The sequence below is a fragment of the Solanum tuberosum genome, unplaced genomic scaffold, assembly GCF_000226075.1.
Source record: "Solanum tuberosum cultivar DM 1-3 516 R44 unplaced genomic scaffold, SolTub_3.0 scf00053, whole genome shotgun sequence".
NCBI classification, from domain to species: Eukaryota; Viridiplantae; Streptophyta; class Magnoliopsida; order Solanales; family Solanaceae; genus Solanum; species Solanum tuberosum.
This window is the reverse complement of record NW_006238979.1, coordinates 450,594-456,602: the sequence shown is the minus strand read 5'-3', so window position 1 is coordinate 456,602 and position 6,009 is coordinate 450,594.

Below are 6,009 nucleotides of genomic sequence, written 5' to 3'. Positions count from 1 at the left end.
CCGTTTTACGTCAAGCAATAGGTGGAGTAACTCCCGACATAACAGTAAAAGTAAGAAATGTAGGTGGATCGACTCATCAAGTTGCCATTGAAATAGGATCCACACAAGGAAAAACACTTGCCATTCGTTGGTTATTAGTGGCATCCTGAAATCGTCCGGGTTCCCGAAAACGTCCGGGTCGAAATATGGCTTTCAAATTAAGTTCCGAATTAGTGGATGCTGCCAAAGGGAGTGGCGATGCCATACGCAAAAAGGAAGAGACTCATAGAATGGCAGAGGCAAATAGAGCTTTTGCACATTTTCGTTAATCCATGAACAGGATCTATACATCTCGATCGGAAAAGAATCAAGAGAAAAAGAAAGAATCGGAATTGATCGATAGATTTCTCGAAACAAACGAAAAGGAAACAAAAGATGAAACATAAATCATGGATCAACTAAGCCCTCTCGGGGACTTTCTTGAAGAGGAACCTCATGTAAATACCATGGAATAAGGTTTGATCCTATTCATGGAGATTCCGTAACTATTCCAAAAATGGAAAGTTCGACACAATTGGTATTTTTTTTTTGGAAATTGGAAGGAGTTACTAATTCATGAATATCGCATACTTGTATAACTTGTAACCAGTTACTCTAGGGATATCTCCAGAAAAGATTTTCAGTTCAATTCGATTCTTTTTTCTCTCCACCCGGACCAACCCACCGACTCAGATTCTTAGATTTAAGGTAATTTGTGTATCGACCCCAACGATACTATTGTTCCATACCATTATGGAAGAAGATCTGGGTAAGATATGCACCTCTTCAGGAATGAAAAAAAATCGATCTACTTTCATTTGGGATTTTGGCCTAAATTCCTTGACTCCTCGATACTCAATGAAATCCTCTTTTTTGATGACTGAATGTGTTTCTATAGTTCCATATTTAATAATGCTCGAACTCTTTCTTTTGTATCGAGGATCATCGAAATAAGCAAGAATACTATTTCGACGGAATATGAGATACCTGAACAGGGCATTAGTTCATTCTCGAGTTCTTGAATCGAGTGTAGTGGAATGATGAATTTATTTCTTCGCCTTTTTGACAATAAATCAGAATTTCCGTGAAGAATAGGCGAATATACGAGATTATACTGACCAGTACATATGATTCAATTAAGGTCTGAATAATCAAGAATCTTATCTTCTTTTTTACCATAAATATCCGAACTAAACAAATTCTGCCTCGCCTGATCATTGGTTACTAAATATATATTTGATACCTTCTCCTACAATGAAACTAATAACCCCAACCCCGTTAGTCATCCCATCAATTACTCGTCGATCAAAAAAATGAGTAAATTCAGCTAATCCTCTTATCCCACCAACAAAGAATCTTGTATAAAAAGCATCTATGTAAGCACGATTATATGACCAATCATATATGCCATTTAGAATTTTGTCCCACAGAATTCTCTTAGGACCCTTTTTAACAAAAGAGTTAATGAACTCCAAATTTTTTAAAGAAGAATAAATGGGTTTATATAAAAAGGATGCTATAAATATTCCGAAATAAGCTATACTGACTGAAACAACTGCATCCTTTAAAAATTCATTCCAATCCTGCGAATTATTCGACTTTGGATGCAAAAGATTTATAGATGGAGCTAACCATTTCGATAAGATATCCAAATTAACTCCTTCCTGGTTGAAAGGAATTCCTATAGCTCCAACAAACAAAGTAAAGAGCCCTAATACAAATATTGGGAATAGCATAGTATTGTCCGATTCATACGGATAGGAAGAAACCGCTTTATGCTCAAAATGAGCAATAGTCATAAAAGGTCGTGTCATCTTTCTTCCATTTTTATCAATTGGATATTTAGTTTTTGACAAAAAATAAGTACTTTCATTATTATTCATTGTTAATAAACAAGAGTTTTTCTTAACTCCGTTTTTACCCCATAGAGATATTGAATAGAAAGGGGTTTTGTGTTTCCCACCATAATTTTGAAAATGAACGTTTAAATGCCCTTCAAAAGTAAGTAAATAGATCCGAAACATATAAAATGCGGTTAATCCCGCCGTGGCCCAAGCTATTATTGCGAAAATTGGCGAATACAACCAACTATCATTAAGAATTTCATCTTTGGACCAAAAACAAGCAAGAGGTGGAATACCACAAAGAGAAAGTGTACCTAATAAAAATGTGATTTTGGTAATTGGTACATGTTTTCTTAAACCTCCCATAAGACCCATATTCTGGCTTTTAGCTGGAGAATATCCAACAATAGTTTCCATTGAATGAATAATAGATCCGGATCCTAAAAATAATAATGCTTTGGAATAAGCATGAGTAATCAAATGAAATAAAGCGCTTCGATAAGACCCCATACCTAGAGCTAACATCATATAACCCAATTGAGACATTGTGGAATAGGCTAAACCTCTCTTAATGTCTTTTTGAGCAAGAGCTAAAGTAGCTCCTAATAATACTGTTATTATTCCTATAACCGAGATCAAATACATTATGTAAGGTATAACTCTGAAAAGAGGAAGAAGCCGAGCTACAAGAAAAATTCCCGCCGCTACCATAGTAGCAGCATGTATAAGAGCCGAAATAGGAGTAGGCCCCTCCATGGCATCAGGTAACCATACATGAAGGGGGAATTGGGCGGATTTAGCAACTGCACCGGCAAATAAGAGAACAGCGCATAACGTAACAAATAAAAAATTGACCTCATTATTATAAATCAAGTTATTGAATATTTCGAATAAATCTCTAAATTCGAAACTCCCCGTTATCCAATAAAAACCTAAAATTCCTAATAATAAACCAAAATCCCCTACACGATTAGTTACAAACGCTTTTTGACAAGCATTTGCCGCAACGGGTCGTGTAAACCAAAATCCTATTAATAGATAGGAACACAGCCCAACCAATTCCCAAAAAATATAAATTTGTATCAAATTCGAACTAGTAACTAATCCCAACATGGAAGTACTGAAAAAACTCATATAAGCAAAAAATCTCAAATAGCCTTGATCATGAGCCATATAATTATCACTATAAATAAGAACCATAATTCCAACAGTAGTGATTAATATTGACATAATAGAAGTAAGTGGGTCGATCAAGTATCCGAAGTCTAAAGAAAAATCATTATTAATGATCCAAGACCATACATATTGATAAACAGAACTGCTATTTATTTGCTGAATAGACAGGTAGATTGAAAAAATCATGACTATGCTTAACAATAAAACACTCTGAAAAGCCCACATACGGCGAAAACTTTTTGTTGCCGTTGGAAAAAGAATAAGTCCCGCTCCTATTAACATAGGGACTGGAAGTGGAATGAAAGGTATGATCCACGCATATTCATATGTCTGTTCCATAAAAAAGTTTTGAATTCTTAATTAATTGTTTCCGATTCACCGGATCTTACCTCTTTTGAAAGGAGTCAATAAAAAGTAAAAATATGGACTAACTTAAACTAATTTAAAACTTAAATAGAATTTTTTTTTCTTACTTATTCTGAGTCTTTGCTAAATACTTCAACTATTCAAATCACGAAGTTACGATTGGTCAAATGATATAAAAGGGATTAATTACTAGTCTCCTTTGAAATAAGCCTATTTTTTATCCAAGTTTGACCAGTGAATCGAACGGGGATTCAAGTTTTTCATTTCCTGAAGTAAAACGCGGTTCTTATCTTTAAACCTTTCGAGGTATTTTATTGCATGTAAATGAAATGTGGAACCATAAATAGAAATCGAATATTTTTGGGATTCGTTATTTTATTTTTTATTTTTATATTAAGTTCAACAAATTTTCTTTCTTCATTTCTACAGAACAGCCGATTATAAAATTCTATAGGTATAGATTTGATGAATCAAAAAGAATGTGAAATAAAGATACCAGTCAATAGAGAACCTTTTCTTTTTTACGATTATGAATGTTTTATGAAATAGAAAAACTTGAAAAAAAAAAACAAATATTGGCCTTCTGTTTTTATTTCCAGTATTCTGCAACTTTCACATAGCTTTTGCCTATCTCGATAATGTTTTATTTGAGGAGGACACTATTAGCTCGAAAATAAATAGTAGTAAAAAGAATTCGTTTTGAACAATAGATGTCTTTCACATCCAGCTATAACAATCAGTAATTTTTTAATTTCTAAATGGCAGTTCCAAAAAAACGCACTTCGACATCAAAAAAGCGTATTCGTAAAAATATTTGGAAAAGGAAGGGGTATTGGGTAGCATTAAAGGCTTTTTCATTAGCGAAATCTCTTTCTACCGGGAATTCAAAAAGTTTTTTTGTACGCCAAACAAAAATAAATAAGTAATAAAACGTTAGAATAATTTGAATCAACTTTAAAAAATAATTCAATTATTCTTCAATTATTCAATTAGATAATAATTGAATAATTGAACGATTTACCTTTCCTATTTGATATTGATTAGCTCACCAATCCATATGTAACGGAACTCTATTCGCTTTTCTGATTGATATATAAAATAATAGAATTAGGAAATCCTCTATTTACTATTCACTGAATAATAACTTTTTTGTTGACAAAAGAATAAAGATCATTTCTATTCCAAGGTGGGGAGTTTTATTTTCCCCATCGACCTATTTGCAGAATAAAATGCAAATAAAATTCTATATTTGCATATCTATAGAAGAACGTATATAAAAATCTTTAGTGAAAGTTAAGAACTCATTGAAAGTAATTGATTCTATTTTGAAACCTTTTTGTTTTCTCGAACTTTCTCACTTTTTATTTTCTCTGAATTATTATATAGACCCCCATGTATATCTTGCCCTTAACCCAATAGAGAAAATTGCTTAATGAAATTTTGTATGACTAATTGTGAATTTTTAACGATGCAAAATTGGTTCTTTTCTTTCTATTTTGTCGTCAAAATCCCTTTTTTGTTTTATTTTAGATTTATGAAAAAAAAATAAGAAATTGCTGCTTAAACAATGAAAACAAAAACTTTTTGAACTCTATTCCTTAATTGAGTATAGAACGGTTTAGTTACAAGAGTTGAATTCGAGGAAAGTATAAAATATAGGAAAGTCCCAGGTTAAATAAAAAAAACTAAGACTCTAAACTCAAATCAAAAATAATGAACCTTCAACCTCAAATTCCTATTTGAACAACTTTTTATTGTTATTGATCCATTTGAATCATTACTAAACTAAAATAGCTTACTCAATCTCGACGATTGCTTATTCATAGGCTATTATGAGTTCAAGACAAGCCGCTATGGTGAAATTGGTAGACACGCTGCTCTTAGGAAGCAGTGCTAATGCATCTCGGTTCGAGTCCGAGTGGCGGCATAGCATCTTCTAAAAAGGATAAATAGATCTTATAATGAATTCAATTCCCGATTTCCATTTTAGAATTATGTAATTAAGGGACTCTTCTTTTTTAAGATTTTTTATGATATTTTCAACCTTAGAGCATATATTAACTCACATTTCCTTTTCGATCGTTTCAATTGTAATTACAATTCATTTGATAACCTTTTTAGTCGATGAAATTGTAAAACTATACGATTCGTCAGAAAAGGGCATAATAGTTACTTTTTTCTGTATAACAGGATTATTAGTTACTCGTTGGATTTCTTCAGGACATTTCCCACTAAGCGATTTATATGAATCATTAATTTTCCTTTCATGGAGTTTCTCCCTTATTCATATAATTCCATATTTCAAAAAAAATGTTTTAATTTTAAGTAAAATAACTGGACCAAGTGCTATTTTGACCCAAGGCTTTGCTACTTCAGGTATTTTAACTGAAATACACCAATCTGGAATATTAGTACCTGCTCTTCAATCTGAGTGGTTAATAATGCACGTAAGTATGATGATATTGGGCTATGCAGCCCTTTTATGTGGATCGTTATTATCAGTAGCACTTCTAGTGATTACATTTCGAAAAAACAGAAAGCTTTTTTATAAGAGCAATGGTTTTTTAAACGAGTCATTTTTCTTGGGTGAAAATGTTGTCGAAAA